At 41.2% G+C, this 18,179-nt stretch overlaps 1 pseudogene; it reads left to right on the top strand.

The window, feature by feature from the left end:
- The window catches only part of LOC123480953, a 71,895-nt pseudogene that overhangs the window by 32,797 nt on the left and 20,919 nt on the right, over window positions 1-18,179 (top strand).

Raw genomic sequence — 18,179 nt, 5'->3', positions numbered from 1 at the left:
GAAAATGAACATACCAAAACGAACAGCAAAGCACACTGGGTATTATTATTGGCCTTGTTTCGGGGTCATGTCTAGATGGGATACAGCTTTACCTAATTCTCCTGCTACGTTAATTCTTCTAACCTGCTGCGTAAATTCTCCTAAAACTGCTACGAAAAGTCAATTTGACAAAAGCTGTATCCCTTCTAGACAAAACCTTGTTTTGGGGCGGAGCTCATTCGAATAATACTCAGCACGCTTTGCAATTGTCGATTTTTACATACACATTCATATTTGGTTCATTTAGCAGATACTCTTATCACACCATAGTGCCATCAGACTTCTAAAACCAATGCATGGTGAAAGGGTATGAGTGATTTCAGTGACAACAGAAATTGTATTTGAATTACATAATTTAACATTTGTATTAGGATATTGAATTTAAATTTGATTTAAAAAAATGTTACGCACAAATGGAATAATTAAATTCATAAATTAAACTTCTATTTCATGATTTGAAACTGAATTGAATATTCAAGTTCAATATTTATATATTGAGTTTCACTATGGTAGATATTGCATTCATTGTATGTGTATCAAGTTTACAAACTATCATTTAAAGTTTATCAAAGTTTCATATATTCAACTACTCAGATGCATTCAGATTCAGTTTTCAAATTCAAAACCAGAGACAACATCCTGGTACTTTGCCAGCCATAAAAGGTAGAGGAGCACAGATAGAATCAAACGCTCACTGTGGTAAACAAAAACTACTGGCGGTTTCTGAAGCCAATGTGGCATGTTGAATTTATTTTCTTCCAATTAATTTGGCTCTAGTATTTTAACCGTTTTGGCTATGAGCTATTATGACCCCATTCCTGAAAGCTAAGACTCTCTGGAGCATGGACATGCCTTCTCCTCCCCTCTATGGTGATCAGGCTGTGTTAGAACAACATTTGAAATGCCCTGTCATAGCCCAAGGATAGCTTTCCACTCCCTATTTAATCTTGCTCTTGTGACTGACTGGGTTCTAACCAGGTCTCCTGCATGTCACAAAACTGTGTTAGCGCACTTAGCTAAAGCCGTGATCTCTGAGTATGAGGTCAAAGTGGGGTGAAATGTAAACGAGGTGGTTCGATTAACCTTGCTGGAGACTAAGATTTGTGTTAGCTTCCTGAAATAATCCCTATGGGCTTTATTTAAGTGGGCTAACACAGTCTTGTGACATGCAGGAGACCTGGTTTGAACCCAATCAGTCACAAGAGCAAGCTTAAATAGGGAGTGGAAAGGCTATCCTTAGAACGGCTATGACAGGGCTATTCAACTATATTCTTATTGGGGCCAAATTGCGGTTTTTGTGACACCTGGCTGGCAAAGTACCAGGATGTTGTCTGAATTTGAAAACTGAATCTGAAGTTGAATATATGAAACTTTGATTAACTTGAAATGATGGTTTGTAAACTTCATACACAGGCAATGAATGCAATATCTACCATATTGAAAAGGAATATACTAAATATATAAATGTAATGTTAAATATTAATATGAATTCAATTCAGTTTCAAATCATAAAATACAAGTTAAATGTATGACTTTAATGATTAAATTTGTGCATTCAACATTCAAAAATATTACATTCTAATTCAATATCCTAATACAAATTATAAAATTCTAATACAATTTCTGTTGGCACTGAAATCACTCCATAAAAGGGGGCCACAAAATGGTGAACCACTATAAAAAATTGTATAGAAATGTATTTGAAAATACAAATTCCAGCTCTCGAAAGTATCTTGTTACAAAATACTTTGGAGTGTAGTTCAGCCCAGTGTAATACAAATGACAAAATACTCAGAAGTAATTGAAATACATATTTTACATGAACAGTGGATATAAAAAGTAGACACACCCCTGTTAAAATGCCAGGTTTCTTGTGATGTAAAAGATTGAGACAAAGATAAATGTCAGAACTTTTTCCACCTTTTTTATTTTTCCCCCTCGAAGATTTCAGTTTGTTTTTCAATTCAATTGTTCACATTATAGGTCACATTAACAGTGGAAAAAGTTCTGACCTGGCATTTTAACAGGGGTGTGTAGACTTTTTATATCCACTGTTACAGAAATACTGCCCATCTCTGTTACATTTACATCATTTAGCAGACACTCTTATCCAGAGCGACTTACAAATTAAACAGAGTAATATGAGAATGCAATTCCTGAATTTATGTAGATACAGTATTCTAGTGTTTTGATAAGTTCCAAATGTAGTAACAGGTCCATGTAGAATAAAAACCCTTTACATAATACCATAGAATCAGTGTTCTGCTAATATAACAATGTCCACCTTTCACCTTTCATTGTCATTCCCAGACGATAAAGATACTGTGACTATCGGCATTTTGTCTGGTGGTAATGGGGGTACCTTGGCAAACATGTCAGAGGGGTCATACCTTCCTGTGTGGTGTCCCATATACAACATGAGTTCTCTGATCCTGGTGCAGAATACACAGGGTTTCTCCCTCCCCATATTGACTGATACAGTGTCATTCAATTCAATAATAAAAAAAGACAATACCATTTACAATCTGTAGAAACAATGAGAATAGAAAGGTTCAGAACTTTTGTGAAACATCACAGCACAGTTGAAAAATATATGGCAAATAGAAATCCAATATGGATGGTGTTAAGAGATAGATGGGAGGTGTTGAGTGGAGCTGAAGGTTGGGACTAATAACAACTAACAACAACAAGTTAACTAATGTAAAACATACTGTGTCTGTAAAACGTATATAGCTTAAGAACTTTTGTGAAAGAGCACAGTTTGAAAGATATGGCAAACAGAAATCAAACCGGATGGACATCAGAAATAGATGGGAGAGATTGAGGGTAGAGGAAGTACAGGAGTAAAAACAAACAAATTATAACTATTGTAAAATAGACTGTGTCCATAAAATGTATATAGTATGTTTAAGCAGGAAGTAGAGTCCTAAGAGTTGTTGTTCACTAGTTTACTCCAATTAGGGGAGGAAAAAATATATATATTTATATAAACAGCAAAAAAAGAAACGTCCCTTTTTACTGACTCTGAAAAACACCAAAAGAAAGATGCCCAGGGTCCCTGCTCATCTGCGTGAACGTGCCTTAGGCATGCTGCAAGGAGGCATGAGGACTGTAGATGTGGCCAGGGCAATAAATTGCAATGTCCGTACTGTGAGACGCCAAAGACAGCGCTAAAGGGAGACAGGACGGACAGCTGATCGTCCTCGCAGTGGCAGACCACATGTAACAACACCTGCACAGGATCGGTACATAATAATATAAATAATAATATGCCATTTAGCAGACGCTTTTATCCAAAGCGACTTACAGTCGTGCGTGCATACATTTTTGTGTATGGGTGGTCCCGGGGATCGAACCCACTACCTTGGCGTTACAAGCGCCGTGCTCTACCAGCTGAGCTACAGAGGACCACGTGTCCATACTGACAAACATCACACCTGCGGGACAGGTACAGGATGGCAACAACAACTGCCCGAGTTACACCAGGAACTCACAATCTCTCCATCAGTGCTCAGACTGTCCGCAATAGGCTGAGAGAGGCTGGACTGAGGGCTTGAAGGCCTGTTGTAAGGCAGGTCCTCACCAGACATCACCGTCAACAACGTCACCTATGGGCACAAACCCACCGTCGCTGGACCAGACAGGACTGGCAAAAAGTGCTCTTCACTGACGAGTCGCGGTTTTGTCTCACCAGGGGTGATGGTCGGATTCGCGTTTATCATTGAAGGAATGAGCATTACACCGAGGCCTGTACTCTGGAGCAGGATCGATTTGGAGGTGGAGGGTCCGTTATGGTCTGGGGTGGTGTGTCACAACATCATCGGACTGAGCTTGTTGTCATTGCAGGCTATCTCAACGCTGTGCGTTACAGGGAAGACATCCTCCTCCCTCATGTGGTACCCTTCCTGCAGGCTCATCCTGACATGACCCTCCAGCATGACAATGCCACAAACCATACTGCTCGTTCTGTGCGTGATTTCCTGCAAGACAGGAATGTCAGTGTTCTGCCATGGCCAGCGAAGAGCCCGGATCTCAATCCCATTGAGCACATCTGGGACCTGTTGGATCGGAGGGTGAGGGCTAGGGCCATTCCCCCCAGAAATGTCTGGGAATTTACAGGTGCCTTGGTGGAAGAGTGGGGTAACATCTCACAGCAAGAACTGGCAAATCTGGTGCAGTCCATGAGGAGGAGATGCACTGCAGTACTTAATGCAGCTGGTGGCCACACCAGATACTGACCGTTACTTTTGATTTTGACACATTATTCAATTCTGTTAGTCACATGTCTGTGGAACTTGTTCAGTTTATGTCTCAGTTGTTGAATCTTGTTATGTTCATACAAATATTTACACATGTTAAGTTTAATGAAAATAAACGCAGAGTTTATATGTATATGTATGTATGTACAGTTGAAGTCGGAAGTTTACATACACTTAGGTTGGAGTCATTAAAACTCGTTTTTCAACCACTCCACACATTTCTTGTTAACAAACTATAGTTTTGGCAAGTCGGTTAGGACATCTACTTTGTGCATGACACAAGTAATTTTTCCAACAATTGTTTAAAGACAGATTATTTCACTTATAATTCACTGTATCACAATTCCAGTGGGTCAGAAGTTTACATACACTATGTTGACTGTGCATTTAAACAGCTTGGAAAATTCCAGAAAATTGTCATGGCTTTAGAAGCTTCTGATAGGCTAATTGACATAATTTGAGTCAATTGGAGGTGTACCTGTGGATGTATTTCAAGGCCTACCTTCAAACTCAGTGCCTCTTTGCTTGACATCATGGGAAAATCAAAAGAAATCAGCCAAGACCTCAGAAAAACAATTATAGACCTCCACAAGTCTGGTTCATCCTTGGGAGCAATTTCCAAACGCCTGAAGGTACCACGTTCATCTGTACAAACAATAGTACGCAAGTATAAACACCATGGGACCACGCAGCCATCATACCGCTCAAGAAGGAGACGCGTTCTGTCTCCTAGAGATGAACGTACTTTGGTGCGAAAAGTGCAAATCAATCCCAGAACAACAGCAAAGGACCTTGTGAAGATGCTGTAGGAAACAGGTACGAAAGTATCTATATCCACAGTAAAACGAGTCCTATATCGACATAACCTGAAAGGCCGCTCAGCAAGGAAGAAGCCACTGCTCCAAAGCCGCCATAAAAAACCCAGACTACGGTTTGCAACTGCACATGGGGACAAAGATCTTACTTTTTGGAGAAATGTCCTCTGGTCTGATGAAACAAAAATAGAACTGTTTGGTCATAATGACCATCACTATATTTGGAGGAAAAAGGGGTCGCTTAAAAGCCGAAGAACACCACCCCAACCGTGAAGCACGGGGGTGGCATCATCATGCTGTGGGGGTGCTTTGCTGCAGGAGGGACTGGTGCATTTCACAAAATAGATGACATCATGGGAATGGAAAATTATGTGGATATATTGAAGCAACATCTCAAGACTTCAGTCAGGAATTAAAGCTTGGTTCCAAATGGGTCTTCCAAATGGACAATGACCCCAAGCATACTTCCAAAGTTGTGGCAAAATGGCTTAAGGACAACAAAGTCAAGGTATTGGAGTGGCCATCACAAAGCCCTGACCTCAATCCTATAGAAAATGTGTGGGCAGAACTGAAAAAGTGAGCAAGGAGGCCTACAAACTTGACTCAGTTACACCAGCTCTGTCAGGAGGAATGGGCCAAAATTCACCCAACTTATTGTGGGAAGCTTGTGGAAGGCTACCCAAAACGTTTGACCCAAGTTAAACAATTTAAAGGCAATTCTACCAAATACTAATTGAGTGTATGTAAACTTCTGACCCACTGGGAATGTGATGAAATAAATAAAAGCTGAAATAAATCATTCTCTCTACTATTATTCTGACATTTCACATTCTTGAAAGAAAGTGGTGATCCTAACTGATGTAAGACATGGAATTTTTACTAGGATTAAATGTCAGGAATTGTGAAAAACTGAGTTTAAATGTATTTGGCTAAGTTGTATGTAAACTTCCGACTTCAACTGTATATATATTTGCAAAAAATATATGGGGGATTGGAAGTGATGCAGACAATTACATTGATGGAAGCTACAATCTATCTGCAATATTAAAGCTGATCTACCCCCTAAAAAAAAAAAAAAAAAAAAGTTGTGTCTTGCTGAAATATTTTGCAGAGTGCCAGGTCTCTCTCCATTTAGAGACATCAGTATCAAGCCCGTCTGTCAGTCTGGACTTCATCACATCATCTTGCAACTCTCCGTACATTTCTGTGAACACATAAACACATAGTCACCGACTGTGCTATTACCAATGGCAGTTAGGTAATATCTGACACACAAACAGGTAATATGTTTAAGTTGAACAGGTCAGATAAAACCTACCAAATGATGGTCTCCCAATCAAACGACCGAGGCTGGCGTCTGGCAAAAGCATCTACAGTCCTCTCCATCTGTACAAAATAGGCAGAGTTGAGGCAGAGTTCATCAGTGACACGGAATGAAAAGGGTGTTGCAAATTCTGGACATTTCTGCTCTACTGTATTATTAGTAATCCCCTTCAGTCCCACATTGTGGATGTGTTGATTGGCAGGTCTCTCCATTCAGAGACGTCAGTATCAAGTCTCCAAGTGCTGGCTCCATAGATGCATCTGTGAACATATACACAGTCAATGTTCTATTACCAATGGCAGTTAGGATAGGTGATATCTGACAAACAAATATATACTATGTCAGAGTTTGAACAGGTCAGACTAAACCTACCTAATTCTAAGGAGTATAATGACACCAAGATGTTATCTGTATTATGTATGGTTCATGGTCCATAAGGTCTTACAGGAGGCATGTATAGGTCTAAAAAGGGCCTAAAATCTCCACTTTCATCATGATTTTCTAAAAAATTGTTCAAATGTAAAAAACATGTTAAACATCCTTCTTCCCAATGAAGTTTCTAACTGAAAATTGCCAGAAAAATGTAAGATACCAACAACAACAAAAATTCAGATCTATGAATACCCATCTATGTTAGAACACATTGTATCTTATCTTCATATTGGAACCATACTGTATGTTTTGAGTTAAATTACATAAACAGATCAGGAAAGTGCTTATGGTCCTGCTTTGTTTTGTCTCTTTTACTGTGGACAGGACTACACTACTATTTGCCAGACTCCCGTAGCGATTGGTAACTATCCCAGTATGAAAAAAGTATGAAAAAAGTATGAAAAATGTATGCACTCACTAACTGTAAGTCGCTCTGGATAAGAGCGTCTGCTAAATTACTAAAATGTAAAAATTTATCCCAGCCGTGACATCACCAAAGGAACTGTCCCAGTGAACTGATCTGGCTTTAGTCTGCTACTGTAGGTCTGACAGCATAACATCCACTTCTAACCATACTTGTTAATAACAAGTTATTTCTTAATGGTCATAGATTGGATATACACTACATGACCTGCTCGTTGAAAATCTAATTCCAAAATAATGGGCATTAATATGGAGTTGGTCCCCCCTTTGCTGCTATAACAGCCTCCACTTTTCTGGGAAGGCTTTCCACTAGATGTTGGAACATTGCTGCGGGGACTTGCTTCCATTCAGCCACAAGAGCATTAGTGAGATCGAGCACTGATGTTGGGCAATTAGGCCTGGCTCACAGTCGGCGTTCCAATTCATTCCAAAGGTGTTTGATGGGTTCGAGGTCAGGGCTCTGTGCAGGCCAGTCAAGTTCTTCCACAACAATCTTGACAAACCATTCCTGTATGGACCTCGCTTAGTGCACGGGGGCATTGTCATGCTGAAACAGAAAAGGGCCTTCAAACGATTGCTACAAAGTTGGAAGCACAGAATCGTCTAAATTTTTTACACTTTAGTCATTTAGCAGACGCTGTTATCAAGAGCGACTTACAGTTAGTGAGTGCATATATTTTCATACTGGCCCCCCGTGGGAAACGAACCCACAACCCTGGCGTTGCAAGCGCCATGCTCTGCCAACTGAGCTACAGGGGACCTGTAATGTCATTGTATGCTGTAGCGTTAAGGTTTCCCTTTACTGGAACTAAGGGGCCTAGCCCGAACCATGAAAAACAGCTCCAGACCATTATTCCTCCTCCACCATACTTTACAGTTGGCACTATGCATTCGGGCAGGTAGCGTTCTCATGGCATCCGCCAAACCCAGATTCGTCCGTTGGACTGTCAGATGGTGAAGCGTGATTCATCACTCCAGAGAACGCGTTTCCACTGTTCCTGAGTCCAATGGCGGCGAGCTTTACACCACTCCAGCCGACGCTTGGCGTTGCGCATGGTGATCTTAGGCTTGTGTACGGCTGCTCGGCCATGGAAACCCATTTCATGAAGCTACTGACGAACAGTTCTTGTGCTGAAGTTGCTTCCAGAGGCAGTTTGGAACTCAGTAGTGAGTGCTGCAACCGAGGACAGACGATTTTTACGGGCTACGCGCTTCAGCGGTCCCGTTCTGTGAGCTTGTGTGGCCTACCACTTCGCGGCTGAGCCGTTGTTGCTCCTAGACGTTTCCACTTCACAATAACAGCACTTACAGTTGACCGGGGCAGGTCTAGCAGGACAGAAATTTGACGAACTGACTTGTTGGAAAGGTGGCATCCTATGACGGTGCCACGTTGAAAGTCTCTGAGCCATGTAGTGTATGACCTGAGTTTGACTGGCATCTGGCCATACTGTAGCCGGTCTCCAGCTTCTTCTCTGATTTCAGGGGTCATGATTCTGTCTCATAAAGCCAGGAAGCACAGCCTCTTTACATGGCTACCTCCAGTTTCCAAACTGTCATCGATGTTGACAAAATACTTGATTATTATTCTGTATTTTGACAAGGATAAATCAGGTGCAACTGCTTGGGCTGTGGCTGGCTGGATTGCAGCAGCAGCAGCAACATCAGGACCACTATCCGTTATCCCCTGCCTCGGGGAAAAAAATTGGACAACCAGTAACTACATTTTTTATCCTGCTGATTTGCAGACAGCTTTGACAGTGCTACTGACCGTAGTAGTGGCACTTGGCTTGCGCATGCAAATTCAGCACACACATTTAATATAATAGAATTTAGTTATTTGACGCATCAAATGAAAAGTGTTATTTGACGTGTTTATTTTGACACGTAAAGACCTGAACAGCCTTCCATATAAATTGCTATTCCTACACTGTAATTATACTGCACCTGTTTATGTAGCTAAGTGCATAGTTTGAATCTTTCTTTTTGGACCCAACCCTGGGGTTGGTGGGTGTGTGTGTGTGTTTGTGCGTGCATGTGTGCGTGTGAGGAAGAGAGTCTGTGTGTGGTGTGAGTGCATATGCAAATGCAGTTTGTGCATGTGAATATGCACGTGTATGTGTGTTTGTGTTCCCATTGTGGCTAGTCAGCATGTGATAAAGATGCACAGTCATCCAGACACTTTACAGTCTGTAAACTACTGATTTATCTTATTTCAGGACAATCCTCCAGAATTTGCAAATTACGGATAAGATCCCCTGCAAACAATGTGCCCAAGACCACTTCAACCCAGCAGCTACCGGAAACAAATTCCAATCATATACAGATGTTGGATCTTAATTTGATCACCCTGTTGTTGCAGGAAATGCACAGCAGGAAATGCAAACTTGTTGTGTATTCAAGGTTTATAAAGTTTATAAAAAGGCTTCTAAAGTTTATAATTTACACTTTAAAATGTCAGACTTGATTTGCCCTAACTAAGGGGCCTTTTTTGCCCTGCCTCCCTAAGGTGACCTAAGAGCAAGACATAAATCATAAATATTGTCCCCTGAACTATTATACTGTCTTGATCATTTTTCATTCCAATGTGATTTTGGCTCAATATTGTCAATAACTACAGATAGTTGAGATACAAACAGTATCTAAATTCATGCGGAGTCTCTGAAGTAGCCCTCATAACATCCCTCACAAGACCCTGACACCATTGTGTTCTCTCAGTTTAACCAAAGCCATATTCCAAAGCCAGATTTCAAAGCCACTGTATTATTATATTATATCAATTTCCTAATTTTGAAGTGGTTTACCACTGTCCAAATGTGCCCCTGTGTATAGTCTCCAGGGATCTATGAAACAATGGCTGTTCCACCAGGGCCTGCCATTTTTCTGCCTCACATGACACTTTTAAGACCAAGTGCGACACCAAAGTGCCCCATTTGAACATTTGCTCAATTGTGGTATAGCTAATTGTAAAATAATGACTGCAACACCTGGGTTTTATTTCCTTTGTTTGCAGCATAGACAGAGGTTAAAGTTCTCCGTCACTGCAACATATTTTCATCATATGGATTCTGGAGAGATCTTTTTTGAGATCATTGTAGATATAATATCTCCAGACAGAAGAATATATTTTCTACGAAATATGTATTCTCAAATATAGCATTTTCTCTGTTACACTGTGTGCACTGAACTGACATGCATGATTGTGGATGACACCCAGATGAAGGGAATTAAATAGTCTATAATGCGCACCACAGCAACGCTCAACTCAGACAGCGGTGTGTAGCCTACTGTAGCTGCTGGCAAAGTAATTCAAAGCCTCTACTTTATCATTCAGGATGTAACTTTCCAGTGCTACTTTTTTGCGATTGTAATGTTGTTATAAAAATAAAAAATAAACAGACAACCCCATAGTAGAATACTTTACCTACTTACCTACTCGGCTTGTTGTTGTGTGTTCTATGCAAGATAAATATTCCTCTCAAGGCGCATTCAAGTTGCAAGAGCCATAGAAGGGAAATGTATTCATAGCATAATTTTACAAATGCAGTTTTACAACTGGAGTTTCAAGCATGGTTTAGGTGTAGCTACTAACAGAGCTTTCAAAGAGACAATGTCGTCTTAAAAGGGCAATAACATACTTTGTAATAGAAACAAACAAAAAAAATGAATTTTGAGTGAGTAATAATAGATTATTATTTATATATTCATATGTATGATCAAATAATAATAATGAATGACAACAATCAGGATGTTGTGTCCAATGGGGTAAATACAGATGAATAAACCCCATGCTTCAGTCTATGTACATTTTATAGGCACTATGCTTCATCAGCTAGGCAACAGGTGATTTTTGCTAATAGCACATCTGCGGCCAGTTGCACCAGTTGGGCATAAATAAGTTGGTCTTAAATGCTAGTTTGGGCGTAGCTAAGTCCGACTTCAGGATCAGAATTTACAGCTGTTCCAACAACCAAAAATAAGACTAGTTGGCCTCCCGAGTGGCGCAGTGGTCTAAGGCACTAGAGATCCTGGTTCGAATCCAGGCTCTGTCGTAGCCGGCCTTGACCGGGAGACCCATGGGGCGGCACACAATTGGCCCAGCGTTGTCCAGGGTAGGGGAGGGAATGGACGGCAGGGATGTAGCTCAGTTGGTAGAGCATGGTGTTTGCAACGCCAGGGTGGTGGGTTTGATTCCCACAGGGGGCCAGTATGAAGAAAAAAAATGTATGCACTCTGGATAAGAGCGTCTGCTAAATGACTAAAAGGTAAATCCGGCATAAGCAATGCGCATTCATGAGATTTGATACTTCATAACAATGGTTGCTAGGCAGCGCTCATTACTAGGCTGTTACCCTCCTCGTGGCAGTTCTAAACTTTGCGATGCATGTCTCTTCGCACATCACTTGGCAAAGCCCACCACTATGCATGCACGTATTCTTAACCACAACTGGTTGGATCAATAAATATTGTTTGTCCTCGGTTGCAACATTCACTACCAAGTTCCAAACTGCCTCTGGAAGCAACGTCAACACAAGAACTGTTAGTCGGGAGCTTTATGAAATGTGTTTCCATGGCCAGGCAGCCGCACACAAGCCTAAGATCAGCATGCGCAATGCCAAGCGTCGGCTGGAGTGGTGTACAGCTCGCTGCCATTGGACTCTGGAGCAGTGGAAATGTGTTCTCTGGAGTGATGAATCACCCTTCACCATCTGGCAGTCTAGATTCTGTGCATCCAACTTTGTGGCAACAGTTTGCGCAAGGCCCTTTTCTGTTTCAGCATGACAATGCCCCATTGCACAAAGCGAGGTCCATACAGAAGATTGGTGTGGAAGAACTTGACTGGCCTGCACAGAGCCCTGACCTCAACCCCCTCGAACACCTTTGGGATGAATTGGAACGCCGACTGCGAGCCAGGCCTAATCGTCCAACATCAGTGCCCGACCTCACTAATGCTTGTGGCTGAATGGAAGCAAGTCCACACAGCAATGTTCCAACATCTACTGGAAAGCCTTCCCAGAAGAGTGGAGGCAGTTATAGCAGCAAAGGGGGGACCAACTCCATATCAATAGCCATGATTTAGGAATGAGATGTTCGACGACCAGGTTTCCACATACTTTTAGTCATGTAGTGTATAATTTCAGCACCGTTTTTGATTGGCTTTGAGTGTGGGGACTCATCTTGATAAATCAATCAATGTCACATTTTTGTTTTCACTGAATCTCTACTTGGATATTTGATGATAATCTTTAGTCTACCTAGTTTGGTAATCTATTAGCACTGGTCAGAAAACTTTGCTACAAGTTGATTATTTTGCTCTTCCCTCGAGTAGTAGCCTAGCCTACACTACCGGTCAAAAGTTTTAGAACACCTACTCATTCAAGGGTTTTTCTTTATTTTTGCTGTGTTACATTCTACATTGTAGAATAATAGTGAAGACATCAAAACTATGAAATAACACATATAGAATCATGTAGTAACCAAAAAAGTGTTAAACAAATCAAAATATATTCTTCAAATAGCCACCCTTTGCTTTGATGACAGCTATGCACACTCTTGGTATTCTCTCAACAAGCTTCACCTGGAATGCTTTTCCAACAGTCTTGAAGGAGTTCCCACATATGCTGAGCACCTGTTGGCTGCTTTTTCTTCACTCTGTGGTCTGACTCATCCCAAACCATCTCAATTTGGTTGAGGTCGGGGGATTGTTGAGGCCAGGTCATCTGATGCAGCACTCCACCACTCTCCTTCTTGGTCAAATAGCCCTTACACAGCCTGGAGGTGTGTTGGGTCATTGTCCTGTTGAAAAACAAATGATAGTCCCACTAAGCCCAAACCAGATGGGGTGGCGTATCGCTGCAGAATGCTGTTGTAGCCATGCTGGTTAAGTGTGCCTTGAATTCTAAATAAATCACAAACAGTATCACCAGCAAAGCACCCCCACACCATAACACCTCCTCCTCCATGCTTTACGGTGGAAAATACACATGCGGAGATCATCCGTTCACCCACACCGCGTCTCACAAAGACACAGCGGTTGGAACCAAAAATCTCAAATTTGGATTCCAGACCAAAGGACACATTTCCACCAGTCTAATGTCCATTGCTCAGGTTTCTTGGACCAAGCAAGTCTCTTCTTCGTATTGGTGTCCTTTAGTAGTGGTTTCTTTGCAGCAATTTGACCATAAAGGCCTGATTCCTCTGAACAGTTGATCTTGAGATGTGTCTGTTACTTGAACTCTGTGAAGCAGTTATTTGGGCTGAAATTTCTGAGGCTGGTAACTCTAATGAACTTATCCTCTGCAGCAGAGGTAACTCTGGGTCTTCCATTCCTGTGGCAGTCCTCATGAGAGCCAGTTTCATCATAGCGCTTGATGGTTTTTGCGACTGCACTTGAAGAAACTTTCAAAGTTCTTGAAATTGTCTGTATTGACTGACCTTCATGTCTTAAAGTAACGATGAACTGTAATTTCTCTTTGCTTATTTGAGCTGTTCTTGCCATAATATGGACTTGGTCTTTTACCAAATAGGGCCATCTTCTGTATACCCCCTACCTTGTCACAACACAACTGATTGGCTCAAGCGCATTAAGAAGGAAATAAATTCCACAAATAAACTTTTAAGAAGACACACCTGTTAATTGAAATGCATTCCAGGTGACTACCTCATGAAGTTGGTTGAGAGAATGCCAAGAGTGTGCAAAGCTGTCAAGGCAAATGGTGGCTATATGAAGAATCTCAAATATAAAATATATTTTGATTTGTGTAACACTTTTTTGGTTACTACATGATTCCATATGTGTTATTTCATAGTTTTGATGTCTTCACTATTATTCTACAATGTAGAAAATAGTAAAAATATAGAAAAACCCTTGAATGAATAGGTGTTCTAAAACTTTTGACCGGTAGTGTATATCCCAACCAAAAGCCCTTGACATGTCGAATAATCAATCAATATGATTTTGTTTTATTGAATCTCCGTCTGTAGCCTATATTTGGTTATTTGATCTCTGGCTGGGCAAATAAGTAGTGGTGGTTAGGTAATCTATTCGTTTGCTAATCTATCACTGATCAGAAATATTTAGCATGCTAGATGTAGCATAAATCAAGTGTATTCTTTTGCTGTTGACTCACACATAGGCAACTCGAAAACCCTGCGGAGGTTGTGAAATATGAACACGAGACTCACATCATTTTGAAACTATAGATTACTATTATTTTCTGTGCATATCATGATGACGATAGTCCCAATTTAAAACCCTACACCTGCTCTCTACTAGGCGTAGAATCTAAGCCCAGGCGTACCTCTCGAAGGGCTTACGCCCAGGTGGTGCCACAAGTCACAGTTTTAGGACTGGCATTGAGAGCATTTTACGTCGGATGTAGAGTTATGACCCACTTACAACCAACTGGTGCTACCATCCCATAATAATATACACAGTGTACAAAACATTAAGAACACCTTCCTAATATTGAGTTGCACCCTCGCCTTTTGCCCTCACAACAGCCTCAATTCGTCTGGGCATGGACTCTACAAGGTGTCGAAAGCGTTCCACAGGGATGCTGGCCCATGTTGACTCCAATGCTTCCCACAGTTGTATCAAGTTGGCTGGATGTCTTTTGGGTGGAGGACCTAGGCCTGTTACGGTGACCGTATTACCGCCACACCGGCGGTCACGAGTCATGACCGCAGTCAAATTCCACGTGACCGTTTAGTTACCGTAACTAGGTTTCTCCATGCTCTGATGCTGCTGATGATCATTAGTAGCCTACCAAACTTGCTAACTGCCTGGTACTCAGCACTCTATTATCACTCTAATCACTCTGACATCAATATAAATCTAATTGAAAATCAAATCAAACACTTCATGAGAGCCGATGAGCTCATTTCTATTGGCTATGCAAATGTGTGAGAAAACAGAGTTTTGATGGCCTCTATTAAAAGAGGAGGATCCCATCAGCTTTCTATAGGCTAGGCCTTGTATATTTATTTCTAAACGTTCCTAATATTAAGCACATCGCTTCGCTTTACAACAGGAGTATAGCCTTCCTGGCTGTCATGAAAATGAACCACTGGAAAAGCGTCCTCCATTCGCTATTTAAGTGCATAGATGACGTATTTTTTCCCCCCTGTTCAGAGACCGGTGCATGATAATGGTCCATTCTAAATCAAAACTAATTTCACACATATATGATTTAGTATATGTAAAGACAAGATTAAATCAATAATAGTCTGATGGGTGACAATATTAGAAATAGCCTAATAGTTTATCAACATTTTAAGCTAAACGTTCTGATCTGTAGGTCAACTTCTGTACTATGGGGGATAGTAGATTGACATAGGCTAGTGCTTTTGCTGTTCGTTAGGCATACTCATCTTATTGGCTGCCAAAAAGTAAATGTGGACAGTTCTTCTAGCATCTTCAATATGCACCTCGGAATTCGATAAGGACGCGCGCAGTTGCGACCCCCGATGGGTCGGTCTACACTTGTAGCCTACTTCAGAGCTGAGATGCCTGTGAGAAGGACCCGATCACGTGACAGGCATTGACTAATAAGAATTGAGATATCTGAGAGAGCCATGTGAGTGAGAGGTGCTTAGGAGCACGCAGCTGGGAGAAGGGAATTAAAATTATTATATTCAAGGGCACAATGGCAACAAAAGACATTTCTGGAGGTGGAAATTATATTTTAGATGGTGTCAGCCTAATTTTTTACAATTAATTTAGCAGTATAATGTTCTTTTAAAAGGTCACCAGAACTGAGCTTCTCAGTCCTTCTACAGTCAGGGGACTGGAATTGGTCAAACTCGCAGTTTAATACATGTACAAAATGATCCTCGTTCCCTAAAAGCATGATGGTCATTACTTTCTTGCATGAAAGGGGAGGTTAACTTGGTACAAGACAATCAATCTGAGATCGACATAAGATTTTTTTGCTTTCACCCCCTGAGCATAGAAGTGCAGCCCACTCTCATGTTTTTTGTCAAAGTTTATCATTTGTAATTGACTGAATTTACTTTTGTAATTGACTGAATTGTCTTGGCTACACAGATATTTTGCATCCGTCAAAACAACATTGGCTGTCACAAAAAAGTATTTAGTCAGCCACCAATTGTGCAAGTTCTCCCACTTAAAAAGATGAGAGAGGCCTGTAATTTACACGTCAACTATGACAGACAAAATGAGATTTTTTTTCTCCAGAAAATCACATTGTAGGATTTTTAATGAATTTATTTGCAAATTATGGTGGAAAATAAGTATTTGGTCAATAACAAAAGTTTCTCAATACTTTGTTATATACCCTTTGTTGACAATGACACAGGTCAAACGTTTTCTGTAAGTCTTCACAAGGTTTTCACACACTGTTGCTGATATTTTGGCCCATTCCTCCATGCAGATCTCCTCTAGAGCAGTGATGTTTTGGGGCTGTCGCTGGGCAACACCAATTTTCAACTCCCCTCCAAAGATTTTCTATGGGGTTGAGATCTGGAGACTGGCTAGGCCACTCCAGGACCTTGAAATGCTTCTTACGAAGCCACTCCTTCATTGCCCGGGCGGTGTGTTTGGGATCATTGTCATGCTGAAAGACCCAGCCACATTTAATCTTCAATGCCCTTGCTGATGGAAGGAGGTTTTCACTCAAAATCTCACGATACATGGCCCCATTCATTCTTTCCTTTACACGGATCAGTCGTCCTGGTCCCTTTGCAGAAAAACAGCCCCAAAGCATGATGTTTCCACCCCCATGCTTCACAGTAGGTATGGTGTTCTTTGGATGCAACTCAGCATTCTTTGTCCTCCACACACGACGAGTTGAGTTTTTACCAAAAAGTTATATTTTGGTTTCATCTGACCATATGACATTCTCCCAATCCTCTTCTGGATCATCCAAATGCACTCTAGCAAACTTCAGACGGGCCTGGACATGTACTGGCTTAAGCAGGGGGACACGTCTGGCACTACAGGATTTGAGTCCCTGGCGGCGTAGTGTGTTACTGATGGTAGGCTTTGTTACTTTGGTCCCAGCTCTCTGCAGGTCATTCACTAGGTCCCCCTGTGTGGTTCTGGGATTTTTGCTCACCGTTCTTGTGATCATTTTGACCCCACGGGATGAGATCTTGCATGGAGCCCCAGATCGAGGGAGATTATCAGTGGTCTTGTATGTCTTCCATTTCCTAATAATTGCTCCCACAGTTGATTTCTTCAAACCAAGCTGCGTACCTATTGCAGATTCAGTCTTCCCAGCCTGGTGCAGGTCTACAATTTTGTTTCTGGTGTCCTTTGACAGCTCTTTGGTCTTGGCCATAGTGGAGTTTGGAGTGTGACTGTTTGAGGTTGTGGACAGGTGTCTTTTATACTGATAACAAGTTCAAACAGGTGCCATTAATACAGGTAACGAGTGGAGGACAGAGGAGCCTCTTAAAGAAGAAGTTACAGGTCTGTGAGAGCCAGACATCTTGCTTGTTTGTAGGTGACCAAATACTTATTTTCCACCATAATATGCAAATAAATTCATAAAAAATCATACAATGTGATTTTCTGGATTTTTTTTCCTCAATTTGTCTGTCATAGTTGACGTGTACCTATGATGAAAATTACAGGCCTCTCTCATCTTTTTAAGTGGGAGAACTTGCACAATTGGTGGCTGACTAAATACTCCCCCCCCGCCTCCCCCACTGTACATCATTTGTTATGTAAGGAAAGGGAAAGGGGGATACCTTGTCAGTTGTACAACTGAATGCATTCAACTGTACAGTCTTGGTCAAAAGTTTTGAGAATGACACAAATATTAATTTTCACAAAGTCTGCTGCCTCAGTTTTTATGATGGCAATTTGCATATACTCCAGAATGTAATGAAGAGTGATCAGATTAACTGCAATTAATTGCAAAG

This window comes from Coregonus clupeaformis, unplaced genomic scaffold (assembly GCF_020615455.1).
Source record: "Coregonus clupeaformis isolate EN_2021a unplaced genomic scaffold, ASM2061545v1 scaf0683, whole genome shotgun sequence".
Lineage (NCBI taxonomy): Eukaryota > Metazoa > Chordata > Actinopteri > Salmoniformes > Salmonidae > Coregonus > Coregonus clupeaformis.
Note: the sequence above shows the minus strand (reverse complement) of the source record. Positions and strands in the feature narration are given on the sequence as shown.